This window comes from Oncorhynchus mykiss, chromosome 30 (assembly GCF_057628025.1).
Source record: "Oncorhynchus mykiss isolate SJ-2025 chromosome 30, ASM5762802v1, whole genome shotgun sequence".
Classification (NCBI taxonomy): Eukaryota; Metazoa; Chordata; class Actinopteri; order Salmoniformes; family Salmonidae; genus Oncorhynchus; species Oncorhynchus mykiss.
In genome coordinates this window covers 22,302,501-22,312,319 of record NC_143051.1, presented here as the reverse complement: position 1 = coordinate 22,312,319, position 9,819 = coordinate 22,302,501, and positions in this window count along the sequence as shown.

The following is a 9,819-nucleotide window of genomic DNA, read 5'->3' as shown; positions in this document are numbered from 1 at the left end:
CACAGATAACTAAAAATGACAGTTTAATTTATTTGGAACATTTCTGTCTTGATTGCATATGTTTTCACACTCGAGTTACTTTTTGGTGGAGGCATCTTTGCCAGCCATTACAGATGTGAATCATTTTGAATAATATTCTACCAACTCTTAGGGCAACATTTGTTAATTGTTTTTGTAAAAATTGCTCAAGTGCAGTAAATTTAATTGAGAATCATTGATGGACAGCAATATTCATACCAGCCATTCGATGTGTCCATATTTGTGTTGGTCTGTTTTATCTCTCATTTTCCCTCTTTCGCTCTCCCATAGTCTTGCTCTCTTTGTAATGGGCTAAAGGTTATTAACTGAATATAAATGTGTTCTCTTATTACTTTTCTGAGTTTAATAATTTTTCCAGAGCGAGAGACTGAAGGAAGTAGAGGCTAAGAGGGAGTGAAGTAAATGGAGAATGAGATGCCTCTGGGTAAAGTAGATGGCCTAGAAGGGTTTTTCATCTGGATTAGTGTTCAGAGTGAAGAATGAAAAAGAAGGGAGAAGAGAATCAAAGGCTCTCAGATTAAACTTCACCTCTCTAGGTAATAACTTCAGAGGGGGATGGAGTGAGAGAAGCTGGGAGACAGAATAATAATAGGGGCGTAGACACAATTTCTCATGTTTCTCCTCTCCCCAACAAACACAAGGGTTGTCATATTTCCATCACAAATACAAACACAGTATCTGTCAACTATCCATGCCAAATACCCATAGTGAATAGGGAAAGCTAAATGTTGTCACCCATCCAAGACAGGGATAAATATTGCCAGCCTGCCTGCTGTTCACATATCGGTCTGTGTGCCCCGCTGTCGGGTAAAGGGTTGGTTCCAAGTCAATAGTGTGTCAGATGTTATTGCTGTTTCTAAACAGCACCACACGGGTTGCAAAATTCTAGTTATTTTCCCCAAATTCCTAGGGTTTCCAGAAATCCTGGTTGGAGGATTCCAGGTTTCCTACTTATTCCCTATTTATTCGAGGAATCTTCAAACCAGGATTTCTGGAAATAGTGGGAATTTTGAGAAAGTTACCAGGAATGTGCAACCCTAAGCAGCACTGTGTCCAAGACCATAAAGTTGTTGATCTACTACTGCACTCCCAAAGACAGCCTTTACAGCAGATGGGATAAGGATGTGTGGTCAGCTTCCCAAAGAAACCTGGCGAAGCACTTAGGAGATGGAAAACCATCCCAAAAGATCGGCAGCAGTGACGCTCACTCGTGAAAACCTTATGTTTCACAGGTTCAATGAGTAAGAGTGAATTAACAACGAACGAATGGAGTACTGTAGCTGGGAGCCGTAGCCATAGCTGCAGAATGTAGGGGGGGCTGGTTCTGCAGCAAACCCTGAAAAATCTATGTGTATATATTTTTTCCACTAAGTAGTGAACTGGGCCTTTATTTTAGTCCTGTATTTTAGGACACCTTTAGGTATCCCCCAAAACTATATATAAAAAAATGACAAATGTCAAAGAATCATAAGGGAAAAGGTTTTGACGTGTCTGTCCTATGTCAGAGATTTAAGAAAGCTCAGGAAATATATCTTTATAGACACGTTTAATGCTTTATTTTTGTCGGCACAAAACTACTTCCATTTGCTTGTACGTGGTTTGTGAAAGTATTCACCCACTGGCGTTTTTCCTGTTTTATTGCCTTACAACCTAGAATTAAAATTGATTTTTGGGGGGTTTGTATCATTTGATTTCCACAACATGCTGACCACTTTGAAGATATTTTTTTTATTGTGAAACAATCTAGAAATAAGACAAGAAAAACAAAACTTGAGCGTGCATAACTATTCACCCCCCCCCCCCCCCAAAGTCGATACTTTATAGAGCCACCTTTTGCAGCAATTACAGCTGCAAGTCTCTTGGAGTATATCTCTACAAGCTTGGCACATCTAGCCACTGGGATTTCTGCCCATTCTTCGAGGCAAAACTGCTCCAGCTCCTTCAAGTTGGATGGGTTCCACTGGTGTACAGCAATCTAAATCACACCACAGATTCTCAATTGGATTGCGGTCTGGGCTTTGACTAGGCAATTCCAAGACATTTAAATGTTTCCGCTTAAACCACTCAAGTGTTGCTTTAGCAGTATGCTTAGGGTCATTGTCCTGCTGGAAGATGAACCTCCGTCCCAGTCTCAAATCTCTGGAAGACTAAAACGGGTTTCCCTCAATGATTTCCTTGTATTTAGCGCCATGCATCATTCCTTAAATTCTGACCAGTTTCGCAGTCCCTGCTGATGAAAAACATCCCCACAACATGACGCTTCCACCACCATGCTTCACTTTGGGGATGATGATGAGAGGTGTTGGGTTTGTGCCAGACAGAGCATTTTCCTTGATGGCCAAAAAGCTCAATTTCAGTCTCATCTGACCAGAGTATCTTCTTCCATATGTTTGGGGGAGTCTCCCACATGCCTTTTGGCGAACACCAAACGTGTTTGCTTATTTTTTTCTTAAGCAATGGCTTTTTTTCTGGACACTCTTCTGTAAAGCCCAGCTTTATGGAGTGTACGGCTTAAAATGGTCCTATGGACAGATACTCCAATCTCCGCTGTGGAGCTTTGCAGCTCCTTCAGGGTTATCTTTGGTCTCTTTGTTGCCTCTATGATTAATGCCCTCCTTGCCTGGTCTGTGACGTTTGGTGGGCAGCCCTCTTGGGAGGTTTGTTGTGGTGCCATATTCTTTCCATTTTTTAATAATGGATTTAATGGTGCTCTGTGGGATGTTCAAAGTTTTGGATTATTTTTTAGAACCCAACCCTGATCTGTTTGCTTGGTGCTGGTGTCCCTTGCTTTGTGGCGCTGCAGACTCTAGGGCCTAGGGATCATGTGACAGATCATGTCACACTTAGATTGCACACAGGTGGACTTTTTAACCAATTATGTGACTTCTGGAGGTAATTGGTTGCACCAGATCTTATTTAGGGGCTTCATAGCAAAGGGGGTGAATACATACGCACCCACCACTTTTCAGTTTTTTCTTTTTGAAATCATTTTTGTTGTTTTCACTTCACCAATTTGAACTATTTTGTGTATGTCAATTACATGAAATCCAAATAAAAATCTATTTAAATTCCAGGTTGCAATGCAGCAAAATAGGAAAAATACCAAGGGGGATGAATACTTTTGCAAGGCACTGCATGAGTTACCTTCAGTCGAGTCACGTGACACTTTTGTTTGTCTGTGTTACATTCAGACGCGTGATGTTTGTTGGGGTCGTAGAGCAAAACGGAGAAGGATTTTTAGAAACCTGATTAGTCGACTGTCTTATGATTACCACTGCAACTTTCATCTCTAACCTACTGTTAGACACACACACAGACATGCGCACACACACACATTTAATGTATTGTATGTTCTTGACAGTGAATGTAGATTATGACAGTGGGTTTTGTGCAGAGGGTCTCCCCTGTAGACCATGGCTCCATTCCAAATGGCACCATATTCCCTACAAATTGCACTACTTCTGACCAGTAGTGTTTTTACCATTTGGGATGCAGGCTATGACAGTGTTTTAGGTAAGATAGGATCATTTTCCGGATTCATAGATGGGAACCCCCTCACTACTCTATAATTAAAACTCCAATATGACTTGGATGAAAATTCAGAGTGGGTGGATTTTCACTCTGCACCCCTCTCTCACACACACGGGTGCATCTCTCTCTGTCTCTCACTCTATGTGTGTGACAGGTAGGGGGAGTAGATCTGTCAGAGAAGGGCACCAGCCTGTCCAGCACTTCACTGGATTCACAATTAAACCAGGGAGAGAGAAAGGGAGAAGGGGCAGGAGAGAGGGAGAAGGGGCAGGAGAGAGAGAGAGAGAGAGAAGGGGCAGGAGAGAGAGAGAGAGAGAAGGGGCAGGAGAGAGAGAAGGGGCAGGAGAGAGAGAAGGGGCAGGAGAGAGAGAAGGGGCAGGAGAGAGAGAGAGAGAGAAGGGGCAGGAGAGAGAGAGAGAGAGAAGGGGCAGGAGAGAGAGAGAGAGAGAAGGGGCAGGAGAGAGAGAGAGAAGGGGCAGGAGAGAGAGAGAGAGAAGGGGCAGGAGAGAGAGAGAGAGAAGGGGCAGGAGAGAGAGAGAGAAGGGGCAGGAGAGAGAGAGAGAGAAGGGGCAGGAGAGAGAGAGAGAAGGGGCAGGAGAGAGAGAGAGAGAGAAGGGGCAGGAGAGAGAGAGAGAGAGAGAGAAGGGGCAGGAGAGACAGAGAGAAGGGGCAGGAGAGAGAGAGAGAGAGAGAGAAGGGGCAGGAGAGAGAGAGAAGGGGCAGGAGAGAGAGAGAGAGAAGGGGCAGGAGAGAGAGAGAGAAGGGGCAGGAGAGAGAGAGAAGGGGCAGGAGAGAGAGAGAGAAGGGGCAGGAGAGAGAGAGAGAGAAGGGGCAGGAGAGAGAGAGAGAAGGGGCAGGAGAGAGAGAGAGAGAGAAGGGGCAGGAGAGAGAGAGAGAGAAGGGGCAGGAGAGAGAGAGAGAGAAGGGGCAGGAGAGAGAGAGAGAGAAGGGGCAGGAGAGAGAGAGAAGGGGCAGGAGAGAGAGAGAGAGAGAAGGGGCAGGAGAGAGAGAGAGAGAGAAGGGGCAGGAGAGAGAGAGAGAGAAGGGGCAGGAGAGAGAGAGAGAGAAGGGGCAGGAGAGAGAGAGAGAAGGGGCAGGAGAGAGAGAGAGAAGGGGCAGGAGAGAGAGAGAAGGGGCAGGAGAGAGAGAGAAGGGGCAGGAGAGAGAGAGAGAGAAGGGGCAGGAGAGAGAAGGGGCAGGAGAGAGAGAGAGAGAAGGGGCAGGAGAGAGAGAGAGAGAAGGGGCAGGAGAGAGAGAGAGAGAAGGGGCAGGAGAGAGAGAGAGAGAAGGGGCAGGAGAGAGAGAGAGAGAAGGGGCAGGAGAGAGAGAGAAGGGGCAGGAGAGAGAGAGAGAGAGAAGGGGCAGGAGAGAGAGAGAAGGGGCAGGAGAGAGAGAGAGAGAGAAGGGGCAGGAGAGAGAGAGAGAGAGAAGGGGCAGGAGAGAGAGAGAGAAGGGGCAGGAGAGAGAGAGAGAAGGGGCAGGAGAGAGAGAGAGAAGGGGCAGGAGAGAGAGAGAGAAGGGGCAGGAGAGAGAGAGAGAAGGGGCAGGAGAGAGAGAGAGAAGGGGCAGGAGAGAGAGAGAGAGAAGGGGCAGGAGAGAGAGAGAGAGAAGGGGCAGGAGAGAGAGAGAGAAGGGGCAGGAGAGAGAGAGAGAGAAGGGGCAGGAGAGAGAGAGAGAAGGGGCAGGAGAGAGAGAGAGAGAAGGGGCAGGAGAGAGAGAGAGAGAGAAGGGGCAGGAGAGAGAGAGAGAAGGGGCAGGAGAGAGAGAGAGAGAAGGGGCAGGAGAGAGAGAGAGAGAGAAGGGGCAGGAGAGAGAAGGGGCAGGAGAGAGAGAGAGAGAAGGGGCAGGAGAGAGAGAGAGAGAAGGGGCAGGAGAGAGAGAGAGAGAAGGGGCAGGAGAGAGAGAGAGAGAAGGGGCAGGAGAGAGAGAGAAGGGGCAGGAGAGAGAGAGAAGGGGCAGGAGAGAGAGAGAGAGAGAAGGGGCAGGAGAGAGAGAGAAGGGGCAGGAGAGAGAGAGAGAGAGAAGGGGCAGGAGAGAGAGAGAGAGAGAAGGGGCAGGAGAGAGAGAGAGAGAAGGGGCAGGAGAGAGAGAGAGAAGGGGCAGGAGAGAGAGAGAGAAGGGGCAGGAGAGCGAGAGAGAAGGGGCAGGAGAGCGAGAGAGAAGGGGCAGGAGAGAGAGAGAGAGAAGGGGCAGGAGAGAGAGAGAGAGAAGGGGCAGGAGAGAGAGAGAGAGAGAGAGAGAAGGGGCAGGAGAGAGAGAGAATGGGCAGGAGAGAGAGAGAGAGAAGGGGTAGGAGAGAGGGAGAGAGAGAGAAGCGGCAGGAGAGAGAGAAGGGGCAGGAGAGAGAGAGAGAGAGAAGGAGCAGGAGAGAGGGAGAGAAGGGGCAGGAGAGAGGGAGAGAAGGGGCAGGAGAGAGAGAGAGAGAAGGAGCAGGAGAGAGGGAGAGAAGGGGCAGGAGAGAGGGAGAGAGGGCGAGAAGGGGCAGGAGAGAGGGCGAGAAGGGGCAGGAGAGAGGGCGAGAAGGGGCAGGAGAGAGGGAGAGAAGGGGCAGGAGAGAGGGAGAGAAGGGGAGGGAGAGAAGGGGCAGGAGAGAAGGGGAGGGAGAGAAGGGGCAGGAGAGAGAGAGAAGGGGCAGGAGAGAGAGAGAAGGGGCAGGAGAGAGAGAAGGGGCAGGAGAGAGAGAAGGGGCAGGAGAGAGAGAAGGGGCAGGAGAGAGAGAGAGAGAAGGGGCAGGAGAGAGAGAAGGGGCAGGAGAGAGAGAAGGGGCAGGAGAGAGAGAGAAGGGGCAGGAGAGAGAGAGAGAAGGGGCAGGAGAGAGAGAGAGAGAGAAGGGGCAGGAGAGAGAGAGAGAAGGGGCAGGAGAGAGGGAGAGAAGGGGCAGGAGAGAGGGCGAGAAGGGGCAGGAGAGAGAGAAGGGGCAGGAGAGAGAGAGAGAAGGGGCAGGAGAGAGAGAAGGGGCAGGAGAGAGAGAGAGAGAAGGGGCAGGAGAGAGAGAAGGGGCAGGAGAGAGAGAGAGAGAAGGGGCAGGAGAGAGAGAGAGAGAGAAGGGGCAGGAGAGAGAGAGAGAAGGGGCAGGAGAGAGGGAGAGAAGGGGCAGGAGAGAAGGGGCAGGAGAGAGGGAGAGAAGGGGCAGGAGAGAGGGAGAGAAGGGGCAGGAGAGAGGGAGAGAAGGGGCAGGAGAGAGGGAGAGAAGGGGCAGGAGAGAGAGAGAAGGGGCAGGAGAGAGAGAGAAGGGGCAGGAGAGAGAGAGAAGGGGCAGGAGAGGAGGGAGAGAAGGGGCAGGAGAGAGGGAGAGAAGGGGCAGGAGAGAGGGAGAGAAGGGGCAGGAGAGAGAGAGAAGGGGCAGGAGAGAGAGAGAAGGGGCAGGAGAGAGAGAGAAAGGGCAGGAGAGAGAGAGAAGGGGCAGGAGAGAGAGAGAAGGGGCAGGAGAGAGAGAGAAGGGGCAGGAGAGAGAGAGAGAGAGAAGGGGCAGGAGAGAGAGAGAGAGAAGGGGCAGGAGAGAGAGAGAGAGAGAGAAGGGGCAGGAGAGAGAGAGAGAGAAGGGGCAGGAGAGAGAGAGAGAGAAGGGGCAGGAGAGAGAGAGAGAAGGGGCAGGAGAGAGAGAGAGAAGGGGCAGGAGAGAGAGAGAGAGAGAAGGGGCAGGAGAGAGAGAGAGAGAGAGAGAGAGAGAAGGGGCAGGAGAGAGAGAGAGAAGGGGCAGGAGAGAGAAGGGGCAGGAGAGAGAGAGAGAAGGGGCAGGAGAGAGAAGGGGCAGGAGAGAGAGAGAAGGGGCAGGAGAGAGAAGGGGCAGGAGAGAGAGAGAAGGGGCAGGAGAGAGAGAGAGAAGGGGCAGGAGAGAGAGAGAGAGAGAGAGAGAGAGAAGGGGCAGGAGAGAGAGAGAGAAGGGGCAGAGAGAGAGAGGAGAAGGGCAGGAGAGAGAAGGGGCAGGAGAGAGAGAGAAGGGGCAGGAGAGAGAAGGGGCAGGAGAGAGAGAGAAGGGGCAGGAGAGAGAGAGAGAAGGGGCAGGAGAGAGAGAGAGAGAGAGAGAGAGAAGGGGCAGGAGAGAGAGAGAGAAGGGGCAGGAGAGAGAAGGGGCAGAGAGAGAGAGAGAAGGGGCAGGAGAGAGAGAGAGAAGGGGCAGGAGAGAGAGAGAGAAGGGGCAGGAGAGAGAGAGAGAAGGGGCAGGAGAGAGAGAGAGAAGGGGCAGGAGAGAGAAGGGGCAGGAGAGAGAGAGAGAGAAGGGGCAGGAGAGAGAGAGAGAGAAGGGGCAGGAGAGAGAGAGAGAGAAGGGGCAGGAGAGAGAAGGGGCAGGAGAGAGAGAGAGAGAAGGGGCAGGAGAGAGAAGGGGCAGGAGAGAGAGGAGAGAGAGAGAGAAGGGCAGGAGAGAGAGAAGGGGCAGGAGAGAGAGAGAGAGAAGGGGCAGGAGAGAGAGAGAGAGAAGGGGCAGGAGAGAGAGAGAGAGAAGGGGCAGGAGAGAGAGAGAGAAGGGGCAGGAGAGAGAGAGAAGAGAGAGAAGGGGCAGGAGAGAGGGCGAGAAGGGGCAGGAGAGAGGGCGAGAAGGGGCAGGAGAGAGGGCGAGAAGGGGCAGGAGAGAGGGAGAGAAGGGGCAGGAGAGAGAGAGAGGGGCAGGAGAGAGAGAGAAGGGGCAGGAGAGAGGGAGAGAAGGGGCAGGAGAGAGAGAGAAGGGGCAGGAGAGAGAGAGAAGGGGCAGGAGAGAGAGAGAAGGGGCAGGAGAGAGAGAGAAGGGGCAGGAGAGAGAGAGAGAAGGGGCAGGAGAGAGAGAGAGAGAAGGGGCAGGAGAGAGAGAGAGAAGGGGCAGGAGAGAGAAGGGGCAGGAGAGAGAGAGAAGGGGCAGGAGAGAGAGAGAGAAGGGGCAGGAGAGAGAGAGAGAGAAGGGGCAGGAGAGAGAGAGAGAGAGAGAAGGGGCAGGAGAGAGAGAGAGAAGGGGCAGGAGAGAGAAGGGGCAGGAGAGAGAGAGAAGGGGCAGGAGAGAGAGAGAAGGGGCAGGAGAGAGAGAGAGAAGGGGCAGGAGAGAGAGAGAGAAGGGGCAGGAGAGAGAGAAGGGGCAGGAGAGAGAGAGAGAGAAGGGGCAGGAGAGAGAGAGAGAAGGGGCAGGAGAGAGAAGGGCAGGAGAGAGAGAGAAGGGGCAGGAGAGAGAGAGAAGGGGCAGGAGAGAGGGCGAGAAGGGGCAGGAGAGAGGGCGAGAAGGGGCAGGAGAGAGGGCGAGAAGGGGCAGGAGAGAGGGCGAGAAGGGGCAAAGGGAGAGAAGGGGCAGGAGAGAGAGAGAAGGGGCAGGAGAGAGAGAGAAGGGGCAGGAGAGAGAGAGAAGGGGCCAGAGAGAGGGAGAGAAGGGGCAGGAGAGAGAGAGAAGGGGCAGGAGAGAGAGAGAAGGGGCAGGAGAGAGAGAGAAGGGGCAGGAGAGAGAGAGAAGGGGCAGGAGAGAGAGAGAAGGGGCAGGAGAGAGAGAGAAGGGGCAGGAGAGAGAGAGAAGGGGCAGAGGAGAGAGAGAGAAGGGGCAGGAGAGAGAGAGAGAGAAGGGGCAGGAGAGAGAGAGAGAAGGGGCAGGAGAGAGAAGGGGCAGGAGAGAGAGAGAAGGGGCAGGAGAGAGAGAGAGAAGGGGCAGGAGAGAGAGAGAGAGAAGGGGCAGGAGAGAGAAAGAGAAGGGGCAGGAGAGAGAGAGAGAGAGAAGGGGCAGGAGAGAGAGAGAGAGAGAGAAGGGGCAGGAGAGAGAGAGAGAAGGGGCAGGAGAGAGAAGGGGGAGAGAGAGAGAAGGGGCAGGAGAGAGAGAGAAGGGGCAGGAGAGAGAGAGAGAAGGGGCAGGAGAGAGAGAGAGAAGGGGCAGGAGAGAGAGAAGGGGCAGGAGAGAGAGAGAGAGAAGGGGCAGGAGAGAGAGAGAGAGAAGGGGCAGGAGAGAGAAGGGGCAGGAGAGAGAGAGAGAGAGAGAGAGAGAAGGGGCAGGAGAGAGAGAAGGGGCAGGAGAGAGAGAAGGGGCAGGAGAGAGAGAAGGGGCAGGAGAGAGAGAAGGGCAGGAGAGAGAGAGAGAGAAGGGGCAGGAGAGAGAGAGAGAGAAGGGGCAGGGAGAGAGAGAGAGAAGGGGCAGGAGAGAGAGAGAGAAGGGGCAGGAGAGAGAGAGAGAGAGAGAGAAGGGGCAGGAGAGAGAGAGAGAAGGGGCAGGAGAGAGAGAGAGAAGGGGCAGGAGAGAGAGAGAGAAGGGGCAGGAGAGAGAGAGAGAAGGGGCAGGAGAGAGAGAAGGGGCAGGAGAGAGAGAGA